The sequence below is a fragment of the Phyllostomus hastatus genome, unplaced genomic scaffold, assembly GCF_019186645.2.
Source record: "Phyllostomus hastatus isolate PE091 unplaced genomic scaffold, TTU_PhHast_1.1 phas_contig_459, whole genome shotgun sequence".
NCBI classification, from domain to species: domain Eukaryota; kingdom Metazoa; phylum Chordata; class Mammalia; order Chiroptera; family Phyllostomidae; genus Phyllostomus; species Phyllostomus hastatus.
In genome coordinates this window covers 112,171-129,995 of record NW_025333883.1, presented here as the reverse complement: position 1 = coordinate 129,995, position 17,825 = coordinate 112,171, and the positions used below count along the sequence as shown (strand labels likewise).

Here is a 17,825-nt window from a genome sequence, read left to right as displayed (position 1 = left end):
GGCAGTGAGAGCCGCCACCACCTTCTCTCCTGTGGTCTGGTCCTTCTCCCCTTCCATCAGATTCACCGAGTCCCAGCTGCGCACCTTTATGGAGCAGTGGAAGGTGGTGACCTGCGTGGATTACTCGCCCTGCCCCGACATGCTCAGGGCCCTCTCCTCGGGCGCACTGAGCGCTGCGGCCCAATGGGCCTACAGCGCTAGCCCCACCAAGGGCCTGAGGGTGCGCAGGGTGTCTGGTCCTCCCGATCCTTGTCTCTCTGGTCTCCATCCTCCCTCACCGGGTCCCAGCGTTGTACCTGCCCAGCCGCAGCCAAGGGCCACCACACTCCCTTCACCAGCTTCGCCAAAGCTCGCACAAGTCTTCGCCCCTCGCAACGCCCTACAACCTCTCAAAGGTGAGCGCCCTCTGCCTGCACAGGCCAGGCTGCTGCAAGAAGTCCGTGCGCTCCCAACAGCTGCCCACCACCACCAAGCACACCGGGAAGAAATGCTTCCCCTGCTCCCTCTGCTACAAATGTTTCACCCGCAGCGACCACCTGCCCAAGATCCAGCACCGCCACCATGGTTTCCACCATCACTGCTCCGGTGCCCCCGGGACTCCCAGGACCTCGCCCAGCCACTCGCCGCCCGGCAGTCTGGCCAGAGCCCTGTGCCTGTCCCAGCGCTCAGCCCAGCTCCCGCCAACCTGTAGGGCCCCGTGTAGCCCGCCTGGAGCTAGCCAGCCCAGAGCAGCAGCAACACGCTTATTGTCCAGGCACTCTTCCAGTGATCCCCTGAGGACCCTAAGTTGCCTCGGATCCCCTCAAGAGAGCTAGGAGGAGTCCTGAGACTGGACTGAGGTCAGCTGGACCTTGAAGATGGCCATCCGACATGGGTGGCTAGGGCCCTTGTCTGTAAAAGAGATGGCCTATTTAAAAAAATAAAAAATAAAAAAATAAAATAAAATAAAATATAAAATAAAATAAAATAAAATAGCCCTGGCTGGCATAGCTCAGTGGATTGAGCACGGGCTGCAAACCAAAGTGTCGCAGGTTCGATTCCCAGTCAGGGTACATGCCTAGGTTGCAGGCCATGACCCCCAGCAACCACACATTGATGTTTCTCTCTCTTTCTCCCTCCCTTCCCTCTCTAAAAATAAATAAATAAAATCTTTTTAAAAAATAAAAAATAAAATAAAATAAGGCAGTTTACCAACAACTGGCCAGATACACAAAGATGGGGACAACCTACAACCTGAGATCCTGCCACCAGGGGGAGCCAGAAGCACGAAGCCAGTCCATCCACACAAGGTCCCAAAAGCCCCAGAACACACACAGGACCAACAGAAAACATCTCTCCCCTGAGGGCAGCTGGTCAAGCTTGCAGGAGGTGACTGCAATGTCAAATGCGAAAAGAGAACACAGCACTCCAAAGATCAGGAAGAATCAATCTCTGCCATCACCAAAGATCATAATAGCGCCTCAGACCTGACTAGTGTGGTTCAGTGTACTGAGAACCCGACTGCAAATCAAAGAGTCGCTGCTTCAGTTCCCAGTCAGGACACATGCCTGGGTTGTGGGCCATGCCCCCAGTGGGGGGTGAATGAGAGACAACCACACATTGATGCTTCTATTTCTCTTTCTCCTCCCTTCCCCTCCCTCAAATAAAAAAATAAAATCTTTTTCTTAAAAAAAGCACCTCAATACTGAATCAAAGCCATGGAAACTGCAATTTACCCAACAGATAATTCAAAAGAAACTCGATGAACTAAAGACAAAAACCAAAACACAATTCAATAAAATCAGGAAACCTTTACATGGACCAAATAGCAAATTCAACAAGGCAGAAATCATAAAATAAATCCCATAACTTCCAAGGTTGAAAAATTAAGTGAATGACATGAACAATGGCACAGAGGGCATCAACCAAAGAACAGACAGACCAAGTAAACAAACAAGACACCAATATTCTGATTGAATATACATGCAAAATTTCTCGATGAAATATTAGCATGACAAATTCAAGAGCACATGAAAAGTTTTGTGCACCGTAATCAAATGGGATTTAACACAGGGCCCTGAAAATTGGCAAAAACATTTCAACATGTGCAAATCAATAAAACTTTTCACCAGAATAGTAAATAAGTGATATAAAACATAGGCTTGTTTGAAGTGATACACAGACGGCATTGGAGAATATACACCATTCTTTCAAAGTCAACATTTCATAATAAACATTATCAACAAATTGGGGATGGAATGAACACACCTCAGCAAAATAAAGGTCATGTGAGGAAGCGCAGTCAACATCAGACTGAACACTGAAAAGCTGAGAGTTCGTATGCTGAGATCAGTGACAGGACAAGGATGCCCACTCTCCCCACTCCTGTGCAACTCACACTAACCATCCTAGGCAGAGCCATCAGACAAGGACAAGAAACAAAGGGATCCAAATTGGAAAGAAAGAAATAAAACTATCTGCAGATGATACAATCTTAGAAAAAAATCCTAAATCCTCCACCAGAAAGAAAATGGTTAGAACTAATTAAAAAATTCAATAAAGTTTCTGCATACAAAATGACAGTACAGGAATCAGTTGCATTTCTACACACAAATGATGAACGTTCAGAAAAAGAAAGAAAGATAGTGATTGCATTTGCAATAGCATCAACAAGAATAGACTATGACTGAGGAGGTGAAAGATCTGGACATTGAAAACTCTAAGACTTTGATAAAATAAACTGAAGACACAAGTAAATGGAAATATACCACTATTCACAGTTGGGAACCATTCATTAAAATATCTATACTGCCCAATCTCCAAACTCAATGTAATCCCTACCAAAATTTCACAATCTCTTTTCATAGAATTAGAAAATGAAATGATAAAATGCATTAAAAAAACAAAAACTCACAGTAGCTAAGGCAATCTACAAAAAGAAAAAAGAACAAAGTTGAAGGCATCACACTGTCTGTTATCAAATTATACTACAGAGCTGTAATGATTAAAACAGCATGGCAATTGCAAAAAAAATACATGCAAACCAATGGAATAGAATCAAGACTCTGGAAATAAACCCATGCATTAATGAAAAATGCCAGAGTAAAAGCATTTGGCAATAGCCAACAAAACTCTGGGACCTCCAAAACTTGAAGGGAACTTCCTCAGTCTGACAAAGGGACAGGTACAAAGCCTACACTGAACACCACATCCAAGGGGGGAAGCTAAATGCAGGTGGAAAGCGTAGAGGAGGTGGCTGGAGACAAGGACCTGAAGCTCAAGAATGGATCCTTGTGTGGAGAGGGCCCTAGGTCTTGAAAGGCATTTGTCTTCCTACATGTAGCCTCCCCCTGTGGCCATCAGAGGGCACATGAGAGTCCCCACAGAGCCTGTCCTTTTCACAATGAGACACAGCCTAGACCGTCTGTGGAACAGGGACAATAGTTCACCCAAATAGGAGTCTTGCCCTCAGGAAAAGCCAGGTGAGTCCAAGAGAGATTGTGCACCTACTGGCCCAGCAGGGGATCTTCAAGGGCTTTCAGTCGGGAGTCCTCACCCTTGACTTCCCTGAGTCTCCCTGCTGGTTAAATGCACCTTTTCTTAAATCTTTAACTTCCACAGCCCTGCTGTCTCTCAATGTGTGAGACTTCAGGTGATAGATGTGGGTGGGAATGGCAGGGGACTGGGAGTTTGAACCATCAGTCCCAGCTAAGAGGGCCACAGGTTGGCATGTGGAATGTGGACAAGTCACATTTCCTTTCTTAGGCAGAGTTTCTGCCTCTGTTTAACCAATGAGGTAAGTATTACTCCACGGAGTAGCTGTGAAGCTCACGTGAGATGATGCATGGGTCACAGAATACAAACATGATTACTTTGCAATTATTAACCATCTGCAACTTTTGGGACTGTCCCTCTCATACCACTGAGAACAAGGAGAATCAATGTATATTTTCCCCTCATTGTGGGTCCTTGAAAGGCTAAACTTCCCTGGAAATACACAAAACATAAATGTTTTCTTACAGAAGGTCGAGGGGGCACCCTGATAGCACCCACGTATCAGAGGCAGTGTTATCTACTTGTTACAGAGGGGAGCCTTGGAGCTCTTAGTGAGTGAATGAGACCCTGTCTCCCTCATCTCTAAAATGTCCAATCATTTATTTCTGGAGTTTTAACTAAATGTCATGCTCACTTCTTTCCTTCTCACACCATAGATATGACATTGATCCTCCTCATTCTAGTCCCTAGTAATGTAAATCCCCACTTCTGGCCTCACCATGCTACATTTTGGAAATTTTCTCAATATTGCACTCTACCGTCATAATTGGAACTTCAGCTGTATCTCATTCTTCATGAGAAAAAATTGTTTTTAAAGACATATATTTTATATATTTATTTTTAGAGAGGGAGAAGGGAAGGAGAAAGAGGGCAAGAAACATCAGTGTGTTTTTGCTTCTCACATGCCCCTACTGGGGACCTGGACCAAAAACCAGGCATTTGTGTCCTAACTGGGAATCAAAGCAGTGACCCTTTGGTTCATAGGCCAGCTCTCAATCCACTTAACAACAGCAGTCAGGGAGGAAGAATTTTTTTAATGTGTCCGTTCAATTGGGTATTTCTTCTCTCAGATTTCTAACTCATTATATTCTTCTGTAAAACAGTTTTTGGCCCAAAATTTGAATCCTCCCTTTCCTTTTCAGATATTTACACATGATCATCTCCCATTGCTCTCATATTTCCCACTGATTCTCTTTCATTGTGTGAGACAGTCCCCAGTATCAGCAGAAGGTGTCCATAGCAGTGTCTGTCATCATTAGGATTTCTCCACTGTCCACTCTTGTAGGAATCTCTCTCATCACACACCTGGTCTCCCACAAATTCTTCAGGGCTGTCTTCAATTCAGGGCGACCAGGGGCTGTAGCCACTGCTTCTGCCCCATGCAGTCCACTCACTGAGGTTCAGCACCTGCTCAGCATTCTGCACACCAGTGCTAGTCCAATGGGAGCCTCACACGCACACACGGGACAGACACCCACGACTGACATAGTGGACTCAGTCTGTTTCAGGACACACAGGAGAGACTGCTCACTGCTGACCATGAACTTGAATGAGTGGGCAAAGACATCCCAGAGCCCACACAGAAACACGGGGCAAGGACCACACATCCAGTCTTCACCTGCTCCCTGACCCCCCTTCCTGTGAGGATCTGGGGTTCCCCTCTGTCCACAAAGGGGAAAATCCCTTTTACATGGTCCCAAGAACTAGGGGCCACTCTGCTAAAACAAAGATGGTATATTATAATATATGAATGTATCAAATGCAAACATATTACATTTTATACCTATACAACACTATATATCAATCTTATTTCAGGAAAGCTGCATAAATATCTTTCTTCTAGCCTGATGTTAAAAAAACTTACTGAGACAGAAGACAAGGTAATGGTGTCTGTTGATGGCAAATGTTGGAGATGTTGTGTATCTACCACTCTATCTCTGTATCCAGTCATCTGCATCTGTGTGTTTATGCACCTGTGTATCAGTCAGTGTGTCTATTTATCTTCATCTGTCAATCAATCTCTCTGGCCTCCAGAATGTGAGACAATACAAGAAATTTCTGCTATAGTAAACCACCCCGTTTGTTGTCTTTGCTGAGGCAACCTTGCCAAACTAATTCTCCCCCGCCCCTCTCTCTCTCTTCCCTGTCTCCTCTCTCTCTGCATATATATAATTTGTCTCTGTATCCATAGTAACTCATAGAATGAGAAACTGAGTGTTGACTCATATGCAAGAAATGATTTCAGCTAAAACAATAAAAGCAGATTTTCCATATTTTGTCATGTTCTAGAAATACAGAGTCAAACTGTCCAAAACATTGATTTCTGCTAGACAGGAAAGTAAAAAAATATGCATCTGGTACTAGGCTTAATGAATACTAGGTGGAAGATGGATTTCCTGTTTCTTCTGAAAATTGTTTCACATTAGTAACCATTTTATATATTAGCTTGGCCCAAGAATATTGCATGTCATAAATGGTATAATCGGTATGCATTTCAAGTGGCAGGGAGCAATGCTAAATCAATATGTGATTGTAGAGTTTAGGAAAACCAAATGTGACCCTTGAGAACTGAGGCAAGTTGACTAATGTGGCTCAAGTGAAACCCCCCACACCTGCTATTTTTAGTGTGAGCAGAGCTGGTCCTCTTCCTGTGTGGCAGGCCCCTTGCATGGTGTGCACTGTGGTATATGGACCCTGCCCACCACATCCTGTGACTTTGCCTCTTCAGATTCACTTTAACAACTGCAAGACAAATTCTCAAGAGCTCTGCTGGAGAACTTGCAGTGGGACTGTCCCACATTCCCTGGTGGATGAGTAGCACCAACCTGAGGATGCAAAGTAAATTCAAATTTCTTATCATGGAATTTGAATGTCAGGACAGCTGTCTGGTTTCAGACCTGGTCCAACCTTAACCAGAAATGTGCATGTATATCTAGAACATTTCCCTTAAGACCATGGACCCTCACCACCTATAATAATGACGTCTCCTTTCTTCTGTTAATCCTGAGAGGCTGGGTGTGAATTCAGCACTGGGAGGCAGACGGCTCCACACATTTAGGGGTCAGCCAGCCTCTATATCTTATCCAGGAGTCCTTGAATTTAATGTACAAGGGGAATAGAAGTAGGACTACATGGTTTCCACGTTTTGTGCAGGATATTGTATAGGTACACACTTTCTTCCATGGTTGACATGCACAACAACTTCATTTTAACCATATGTAGACATTTGCTCTTTGGGTGGATTGAGAAGCCAGAACACATTCCACAGCACAAAGCACATCTTGCTTCAATAGACATAACAGGAACTTGGAGTTCAGTTAAGGCCCAAGGATGGAGACTCTTGGATGTAAGGTAGTAATTCATCTGAAGACAATGGGAAGATAGACTCACCTTGTCCAAGAAATGAGATTTCTCCTCATACTCATTTCAGTCATAGCAAAGTACCCATGTGTGCCTGGGGGCTGATTCATTGTTGATTTCCATCAAACACATCAAAAAGATTAGTTGTAGCCTAAAAATTTGAAATACTCCTGTTTCACAAACAGTGCCCTGTTGGGAAGGAGGTGAAACTCTGCTGGGTAGAATGGAGTGTCTGGGTGGATGAGCCTGAGATACATGAGTGACCCCAATTCTGCATTTTCCAGGACAAAAAAGTCAGACCCTCAAATCCTAGTTTCAAGAGTAAATATCTTCTCAGGGACCTTTTGAAAAATGTCCAGTTTAGATGAAGCACCACAAGATTATGCTTTTAATACTGACCAGCTGACTCTAATATTTATATGAAAGAGAAAATTACTGTAAGAGTCATTCTATGCATGTACTGATGTGATGCTGTGGGTTAATGTTCACTCTCTGGTGAAAGATGAAGCTGAAAAACTTTTTAAAGGTCACCTTACATGTGAAAAGCAAGTTTTGTAATTTGCATTTTAAATGTTTTTACTTGTTTTTCTACTGCTGTCTGGTGTTGTCTTACACATTTCTATTTCTTAAATCTTCTCAGTGCCAGTCCTTCTTTCCTTCTTGTTATAGCCTTTGTTGGAAAGAAGGTTTCATCTGCTGTAATATTGCTACCCTGATTTCTTTTGGTTTTTATTTTCCAAACATTCATTTTTCTATCCTTTTGCTCTCAGTCTGTGTGTATGTTTCCACCTGAAGTGAGTCTTTAGCGAACAGTGTGTTTTGCTTCCTTGTTCATTCTGCTGCCCTATAGTTTTTGAATGGAACGTGTTCTCTGTTAGCATTGAAACTAATGGCTCATAGACATATACTTATTGCCATTTTATTTCAAAATTTTAGTCTTTTTCTTTTTCTATCTGAAGAAGACCCTTTAGAATTTCTTGTAATACTGGTTTGGAGATGATAAACTCCTTTGGCTTCCTCTGGGCTGGGAAGCTCTCTATCTGTTCTTGGATTCTAAATGTCAGCTTTTCTGCACAGAGTAATCTTGGTTGTAGTACTTGCCTTTCATTGCTTTATATATTTCATGCCAGTCATGGCGGGCTTACAAAGATGCTGCTGGCACATCAATGGGAGGAATTCACTCAGGCTGGTGAACAGCAAGGACAGAGCCAGAAACCACAGCAGAGGAACAGCTGGGAAGGGGTGGACCCCATGGGGCAGAACTCACTTCAGCAGGGCTCTGGTGTCTGCTGACTCCACCCCTTGAGTGTGTCACTGGTGGGGGAGATCAGGTGGTGCTCTGGTGTTGTCTGAAGCTGTCCACTGGGTATATTGGCTCCCAGGCCTCCCGGGATGTGCAGGCCAAGGTCAGCTACCATCTGTGCCCATCCTGAGGACACCTAGCATGAGCTGCCAAGAAATCTGCTAATGGCTGCCACTTGTGCTGGGTTTGTAGGTGGCAGGGAGAGGCCACACTGTCCCCTGAGGCTGGCCGCCACTGCTGCCTGGCCTAGGGACACTTAGCTGAGGTACAGGGCACACTGAGCCCAGACACTGCTGGTTTGGGTTTTTCAGACTCTGAGGGACTTTAGTGTGAGCCAAGGCAGGCTGTTTGCATGGCAATCCCCTGGAAGTGGCTGGAGTGTGCTGACAAGTTGGGTGGGCAGAGCCCCAGGGAATCACCAGGGTGGGGTGAACAGTGGGAGCCAGGTTGATAGAGACTCAGATTTGGCACCTGCCTGTGCCTGTGGGGAGCACTCAGCATGTCTGTCTGGTTTGTCTGGGAGAAGCTGACCCTCCAGTCTGGGCCCCAAAGTCAGACAATTCACTTCCTCCTCATATGTCCCTGATGCCTTTCACCATGCTGCCCCAGTGCTGGAGTTCTGAGGGACTGAGTCAGAGTAAGTCCACGCACAGGCCCATTAATAGGACACTTGAGGCTCCAGTTGCCTTGCCTCACTTGGCCACCATCCCTGATGGTTTCTACAACCAGAAGTGATGGGGACATCACTTCCCATCACTGGACCTCTGGGCTGGGGAAACTGGTGTGCAGCTGGGACCTCTTACTCCATAGGGGGAACCTCCACAGTAAAGATATAACCCCCGAATTTGAACTGTCTACATGGGTGTGGCTCCAGCTCATTGCATGCCTGCAGCCCTCCTACCTGTCTCAGTGTGGCTTCTTTTTAAACCCTTCATTGTGAAACTTCCATTCAGCTACCCTTCAGGTGACTCTGAGGGATAACTGTTGTGCAGTTTAGTTGTCATTTGGTGGTGGTTGTGGGAGGGTGTGAGTTCCGTGTTTACCTTTGCCACCATCTTGTGCAGAAGTCTCAATATCTGATGATAAATAAATCATTTTGAATGTTTGCCAATTTTTTATTTAAATAATAAGTAAGTTTGATTTAAAATAGTTTTTTTTAAAAATTTTCCAGACCAATTTTGAATTGACTGTGTTATACATTATTAAATTAACCAGTTTGGATGCTGTATGTGCATTTCTAATTAGGGTAGTTTCCACCACTGTTAGTATTGGAATTTATGATTGCGAACCACTTTTGCTCCCTCCTCTCCTCTGTATAAGAAAAGGTTATTACACATTAACTTAATTCTTGATATCTAATTCCCAAAGCTCTGTGTGTGTCTATACCATTTCTTTCTCACTCACACACACTCCAAATATTTTAACCCATCTTAAATGTAAATATATATGTGAATGTATATACACATGTACTTTTGCAAAGTTTATTTCTTTTGTAATTATTTTTCTAATGTGTGCATCTCACTGACTCCAATCTTCTCTGTTATTCTTCTGGTTTAGGTGCCTATTTTCATTTGCTTTCCATAAGCATGTAAACAATAAAGTACTGGAGACCTGGTATGTCTGAGAATGTCTTATTTTCAGTAGGATAGTTGAAGACATTAACTTTTTTTCAAATAAAGGATATAATTCCAATACAAGGTGTGGGCCTTCCCTGTTGGTTTTGATTCTACACGCCAAGCCCTCAGAAGCCAGAGCCTGATGTGGTGGATTTGACACCAGAGACCAGAGTTCCAGCAGATCAGACCTGACTCCTTCTTGTCATACTAATGGGTCACTCCCCTCTGACCCTTTCACCTGGCCTTTTAATAAAAATTTGGGTCAGTAGAGAATTCTACATTTACAATCAAATCCATGAATCTATTCCCCCATCTTTAGTATTGTGTTTGTTTGAAAGTCAGCTCCCATCAGTATCCCCCTCCTGCCATGAATAAAAAGACACACATTTCATCCTATACCACACGCATGCTCCCTGACCCTGCAGGGGCCTCTCTGCCCCTCTGTGAAATGCCCAAACCTTGGTCTCTAGGGTGAACACAGGCATCAGTCTCCCTGCTTCTCCTGAAACTCCAAGGATCCATTGCACACCCTCTTTCTACTCTCCATGTACCTTAGTTTTCTATTCCAGTCTCTCAGAATTACATCCTGCAAAGTGGACTCTGTGCTGGGGGCCACTTAGTCACAGTTTCTGTCCTCCATGTGGGTCTCTTCCATTTGGGAAACTTCATTTCCCTTTTCCCATACATGTCTGTGCCTACATGCTTTAAAGCTATCATGACTACCTGTGCTTGGTATTCAGTGAAGATAAGGTCTGAAGTGAATGAAACAATCCTGTCCTTGACCCTGGTCACCTTGGTCTTCTCATGTCCCAGCCCACTCATGTCTCCATGTGGTCTGGAAATGGAAGTCTCACCCCACTGAACCAGCACCATGAACCCACAGCCACACTGACCCACAGCCCCACTGAGAACTGGGATTTGGGACAAGATGGTCCAGATGAGGAAACTGAGTCAGACACAGGACATTACCACACAGATCACTCAGGCATTAACTGATGGGTATTCCAATAATATTTGTTAAGAGTAAAAATCAAAGCCTAGTCCCAATCAATGGCCCCTGAAGCTTGTAGGCAGAACCACAACATGAGGAGGAGGCTTGAACCAGGAAACAAGGGGCACTGAGGGGGCAGGAATCATTCAGAGGCTTGTCCCCAGGAAGGTGGGTGGATGCTGTTGCTAAGAAAACATGAGAAGTTGGTCAGGGTGGCTGTGATAGAGAAAAAAACACACTCTGGGGCCAGGGGAAGGGGCGTGTGTCCTTTCCTCACTTCCCTGTGTCTGTCCTTTGTGCTCATTGTCACACTGACACTTGCCTGAACTGCACAGTGAGGAGGGGACCATGTCTCTGCTGATCTGACCTCTGCAGGCACAGGGACCCTCATCTTCCTGAAGCATCTCCAGGGCCTGGATGACCACTGTCCATGCGGAGGACCCACAGGGAGGGGCTGATGGTCAGGCGGGGAGGGAACAAGAACCCATGGGGGAGGCTCTGATCTGGAAGGACATGCCCTGGGTCCCCTCACCTGCAAGGGACGTCTCAGGAGACTCCAGCTTTAATTCTTCCTGCATCAAGAGAATGAGAGCCAGACCCTGGGGAGACACTGTTCCCCTTCCTCAGGGTCTGCTGATGTAACAACCCCATGATAGCGACGGACAACCTCCCACTGGCCACACCCTGTCAGTCTGTCTACACTGAACACACCGTGGACTCTTCCTTCTGCACAGCTGGGTTCAGAGAGGAGACACCATGCCCTCCACCCTGAGAGCTCTGCTGTGTCTTGTGAGATTTGAGTGGGGAGGGGAAGCCCTGATCTCTCATGACCCAGGACTCAGGAGGCTCCTGGGGATTAGGGTTCTGCTGAGAATTCAGGGCAACTCTCTCACAGGGACTCTCTTGCAGGACTGAGCGTGGGCCTGAGGACCCCAGTGCAGGCAGGTGAGTCTGTTCCCAGGGGTCCCAGGACCCTCTCTACATAAAGGACAAGGGGTGTTATCATCAGGCATCTGAGGATAGAGAACATAAGGTCTGGCTTAATGGGTGGGGACATCTGGGAATGTCCTGGGGCTGAGATCTGGGCACTGGAGCTGACCCAGGCTCTGATTCCTTCCAGGGACCCTCCCCAAACCCACCCTCTGGGCTGAGCCAGGCCCTGTGGCCCTGTTGCGGAGCTCTGTGACTATCTGGTGTCAGGGGACCCTGCAGGCTCTTGAGTTTCATCTGAATAAAGAGGGAAGCCCACAGCCATGGAGCAGACAGGAGCCACTACATTCAGCAGACAAGGTCAAGTTCTCCATCACACACATGACAGAGTATGATGCAGGGAAATATCACTGCTCCTATCTCAGCCCCACTGGCTGGTCAGAGCGCAGTGACCCCCTAGAGCTGGTGGTGACAGGTGAGAAGACACTCAGGGGTCACAGCCTCAGGATCTACCCTAAGGAAGGGGGACACTCTCAGAAGGTCTCCCCCTCACAGCTCAGCCCTGGGGGATTTGAGGAAGGTGTGATCCCATTTAACATGCTTCTTCCTTCTCTCCTAGGAGCCTACAGCAAACCCAGCCTCTCAGCCCTGCCCAGCCATGTTGTGACCTCAGGAGGGAACGTGACCCTCCAGTGTGGCTCTGAACTAGCATTTCACAGGTTCATCCTGACTAAGGAAGGAGAAGACAGGCTCTCCTGGACCCTGGATTTGCAGCGACAGGCCAGTGAGCAGGTCCAGGGCCTGTTCCCTGTGGGCCCGGTGACCCCCAGCCACAGGTGGACATTCAGATGCTATGGCTGTTACAGGGGACAGACCCCCAGATGTGCTCACTCCCCAGTAATGAACTCAAGCTCCTGGTGTCAGGTGAGGAAGTCCCAAGCTGGTCCTTCCATGTTTCAAGGTACCAAACAGGTTATTGGGGTCTTTGCAAGGAAGGGAGCCCCATGTGAGAGGTGGGGTGAGGGGAGCACAGGGGCTTCTGGTTCAGAAACACAGAGATAGAGAGACAGGTGGACCTGGGGGCCAGGCCAGGAGGAGGGTTCATGGGAGGAGCAGCCCTCTCACTCCTGTCTGGTCCCTGCAGGTGGCTCAGAGAAGCCCTCCCTCCTGACCCAGCAGGGCCCCATTGTGGCCTCTGGACAGAACCTGACCCTTCAGTGTCTCTCTGACCTTGGCTATGACAGATTTGCCCTGTCCAAGGAGGGGGTAGAGGCCCTCCAACAGAACACTGCCCTGAATCCCCAGTCTGGGTTCTCTCAGGCCAACTTCCCCCTGGGCACTGTGAACAGTACCTATGGGGGCCGGTACAGGTGCTACGGTGGACACAGCCTGTCCTCTGAGTGGTCGGCCCCCAGTGACCCTCTGGACATCCTGGTGGCAGGTGAGGAGCCAGCAGTTTCAGTCAGGGATCCAGAGTCTGCTCAGGCCCTGCTGGGGGTCTCAGGTGGTGATGGTCAGGATAAGGGGTGTGGGATCCCTGAGGATACAGAGAGAGAAATAGGTGATGGCAGGGGAGGGGGAAATGCAGAGAAAACAGAGACAGACAGCAAGGAGGGTCCTCAGAAGAGACCTGGTGAATCTTAGGGCAGACCTAGGTGGATGGCAGCCCCTCAACTGCTCTCCTCTCTCTAGGATGGCTCCCTGACAGACCCTCCCTCTCAGTGCAGCCGGGACCCTCAGTGGCTTCAGGAGAGAACGTGACCCTGCTGTGTCAGTCATGGAGCCTGAGGGACACTTTCCTTCTGTCCAAGGAGGGGACAGCCAATCCACCCCTGTGTCTCAGATCACAGTCCCGAGCTCAGAAACACCAGGCAGAGTTCACCTTGGGTCCTGTGACCTCAGCCCAGGAGGGGACCTACAGGTGCTACAGCTCACTCAGCACCTCCCCCTACCTGTTGTCACAGCCCAGTGAGCCCCTGGAGCTCCTGGTCTCAGGTAAGGCCTCTGGCCCTGTCCTCTCTGTGCTCATTCAGCTCAAGGCCCTGTGCCTAGGAAAGTCAGGGATAGAAATAAATGAGGAGTGCAGGAGGCTCCACAGAAGGGAACAGCCCCTGAGAGGGGGAAAGAGACAGGGCCTCCTACCCCTAAGCCCCCTGTTCTGAATTTCAGCAGAAAAAGAGCAGGAGGGAGGAGTGAGATGTGTGAGAAGTGAGGAGAAAGGTGATTAGACTGAGCAGAGAGGACAGATCCCCTGCCCCACTCACCTCCTGCATCTTCATCTCAGAGTCTGAGCCCCTGGAGTCCCAGCCCCCACTGGGCCCTCTCCCAGAGAAAGCAGCTTCCTCTCCCCTGAGTGTCCAGCTCTACAGGCCTCTGAGCTCACCTAGAACCTCCATCACTCAGTGCTCACCTGAGAGTGAGGAGGGGCTGTGCCAGACTCTGGAGGAGCTGGGGGCTCCAGCCCACACTGAGGGCTCCCTTGTCTGCTCCGTGGTTCTGGGGGCCCTTGTCTGTTCCTGCTCTTCTCTGAGGACTTCCTGGCTGTGTGTCAGTATACAGAGTAACATTTTAATTTACATTATATGAGGTCAACCTTCAAATGTCTATCATGATCTTCCTATTTTCATAGGAAAGACTAAATTCATACACTTGTTGTGGAGAATTATTTCTTATTACTATTAAGTCTTTGTATTACACACATTTCAAATGAGGTTTTAGTGAATTTCAGAAGCACATTGATGAGTATTTGTGAAACTGAGTAAATGTACACCCAACTTTCAGAACTGCACATCTAATAATGTAATTTGTGTGTAAGCTCTTTGATTCCTTTATACAGTCTAAATAGTAGTAAGTACACGTAGGAAAGCCATTGGTTTGGGCATATTTATTTCATGACCAGTATATCTTCCTAAAATCCTCTCCTTTTGGACTGTTTTTCAATTGATCTCATTGATACAATGAGAAAATTATAATAACTACAAGTCAAAGGTCATTTCACTTATTGCACACTGTATACCTATTTTTCTCTCTCTAAATTCCTCATGATAAAAAGACTAAGTAAAATGTTCCACAGCTTTACCTCTGAAAAAGTTTCATTCATTAGGCAAATTATTTCAAGGCAAACTCATTAGATATCCACATTTTATATCAAATGCACTATCGACCTTTATGTTTCAATGTGTTTTTCTGTTTCATTAGAGTGTTATTAGGAATGCTTTTTTAACTGACATATACTGATCTCCTAAAATTTATCTTTTCTGTCTGATTTATAAGCACTGGAGACACAATTACAGAAGTTTCTTGTTTTTAAACACTTGCATATTAGTGCAAATGAATAACATTTATTGTCCGTGTGCATTTTCTGAATTGTGTGAGCTGATATTTGAAATTTTTGTATACATCTTTGGAATTAGGACAAGACAATAATTTTGTTACATCTTGTTTTCTATATCAAGTGGGGAAGCAGATTCCCATAATTTCCTATTTTTGGTGCTCACAAAATAGTACAACTTGGGGCAACTTTTCTGTTCCTTAAAGTTTGAAAATCACAACTGTGGGCTTCCTTGGTTAGCAGCATTGATAAGCAGTGAGTGGAGATTGTGTTTTGGGGTAAAAATCACATGATTAGCTGTCCATCCAAGAAATCTTGCCACACTTCCTAGAGTTTGTCCAAGAGGAGAAGAAGGTGGTTCCTGCCCCTTCCAGCACCTCACCTGAACTTCAACCCCATGTTCTAAGACCTTGAGTCCCAGCTCCCCTTCTTCTCTGCCCCCTCCCTACATCCTGCAGAGGAGAATTCATTCCCCATTGAAGACCAGACTGGACCCTACAGGGGACCTCCCTCCTTATCACCTGTCCCCTTCATGTCCCTCTGTCCTCACACACACAACAATAATTATTGGTGCCACACAAATATATGTACATACAGATGATGATGTATGAGTTAGTATTTATGTAAGAGTGGATATATGTGTAACTATATATACAGATTCATTTTATATGACATTTTATAACATACTCTATAAATGTACATAGAAAGGGTGAAACAAAAGTAGGATTAAAGTTGTTTGTATAAAAAATAATACAACAATTAATACTAAAAACACAATAAATAACTCTGTATTTCATGAATTCACAACTGTAAACCTACTCTTCTCTCACCCCATATTTACTCTAAAAGAGATATTAAATTTATGTGTCTACACTATATCTACAAATGTTCATCCACATGCCCATATATCTAATCTGGTCATTATATCTCCTGTGGTAGTTTTGTCATCATATAAAATGAACTAATGAAACAATAAACACATGAAAATGTCCAGGTGACGATTAAACAGCAGACCCCAGAGAGTGGGGGTGAAGGAGATGCTGCCCCAGACTTTCACCCTTTTGTGCACCTGCCACTCAGGAGCCCTCGACACCACCCCTCCTCCATGGACCTGGGCCCCCACTTGTGGAATACTCGGGATCTCTCAGCTCCAGGGCAGTAAGCTTCTGGGTCTTCAGTTTCACATTGAACACAGAACTCACAGCAGCTCTACATTGTCCCTGAACTGAGACCATTTTTTCACTGATCCTGAGCTCTTGGGCACAGCTCACTCTTGTCACGCTGCCGCAGAGCCAGAGCTGAATTCAGACATCCCAGCAATGGTGACATCCACGGGAGGAGGGACTGTGGGAGAGATATTAGAATCCTGGGCATTTGGGGCTGCCTGACCATGGTGGCCTCTGTCTCCCCATTTTGCAGGCTCCCGAACCACAGTAGAGACCCTGATCCGCATGGGTGTGGCTGGATTGGTCCTGGTGGTCCTCGGGGTGCTGCTGCTTCAGGCTCAAGACAGCCAGAGGAGGACCCATGCTGCAGCCAGAACGTGAACGCAGAGGGCACAGGGCATCGTTCAGAGAGGGAGGAGCCGTGGAGTCCATCTGATGACCCAGGAGGTGCTGAAGCACAGTCTGACTGCAGGTGAGGAAACTGCTGATTTGTCCAGGAGAGGACACAGGACAGACGAGGTTTGGAAACAGGAAACTTGAGCCATGTTCCTGTGGAGACACTTCCTTCATTCCACTGTGGGCTGTCCCTCCTCATCCTCATTGACTCCCATGGACTTTCCTTCTGTTCTCACCACTGTGACCTGAGAGGCCGCCCCACATAGCTGGTTTGGGTTCACATCTACACACCCCTTCATGCTGGATCCCACTCATATAAACACAATCTCGTGTCTTCTTAACCCAGGAGGGTTTTTTAAGTCATAAAATGGAAGTACCAACACCTTCCACCAGGTGGGTGAATATCAACATCCTGCAGCTAAGTGACAGAAGCCAGAGATAAAAGATCACCTTTTCTGTGACTGCATTTGTATGAAGTGTCCAGGAGGAGGAAACCCACAGAGACAGGAGCCAGGTGGGTTTGTCGGGGGCTGACGAGGAGAGATGGGAGACTGAAGGCTTCATGTAATTTGGGTGTGGGGTTACACAAATTTGTTACTAAAACTAGATAAAATCTGTGGTCCATCTGTTGTGTATTTACTACATTCCAGTGAAATGTATAGTTTGAAATGCTCAATTCTATGTTATAGAAACTTATTAAAAAGAAATGTAAGTCACCATGGTTCCCTATGGATCCTCTTTGCCTTACAAGTGGCCTCATATCCCCAGGCAGTCTCATGAAAGATGAGACTCCCACCAGATCCGAGATGCCCTCAGTGCCCAGTGCTCAGCCCCTGGTGGGATTCCCACCATCACTCCTGAGTGTGGTGAGTGCGGGATCCAGGATGAGCAGTATCCTTCCTGTCTCCCCTCAGTCTGGACTCACCTGCTATTCAACCAAGGATGCCCTGTAGCTTCTGATGCCCCCTGAGGGCTTGGGGGATATGTGTGTGGCTACCGAGTAGCCCTTCCTCCCAAACTTTCTCATGCCCTCCTCTTAATCAAGCCCAGGAATGACACAGATGGAGCCTTTTCATGTCTCAGTCTCTGCTGATCCTCACAACACCCGTAAGAGCTGAGCTTCCACCCTTGTCTGCAGTGAGGGCAAAGGGAGAGGGGAAAGGACTGACTCAGAGTAGATGGTCAATAATGTTTCCCC

At 46.5% G+C, this 17,825-nt stretch overlaps 1 pseudogene; it reads left to right on the top strand.

Moving 5' to 3' along the window:
• Nucleotides 1–88: 88 nt before the first annotated feature.
• LOC123822884 lies at nucleotides 89–17,339 on the top strand (annotated as a pseudogene).
• Nucleotides 17,340–17,825: the final 486 nt, after the last annotated feature.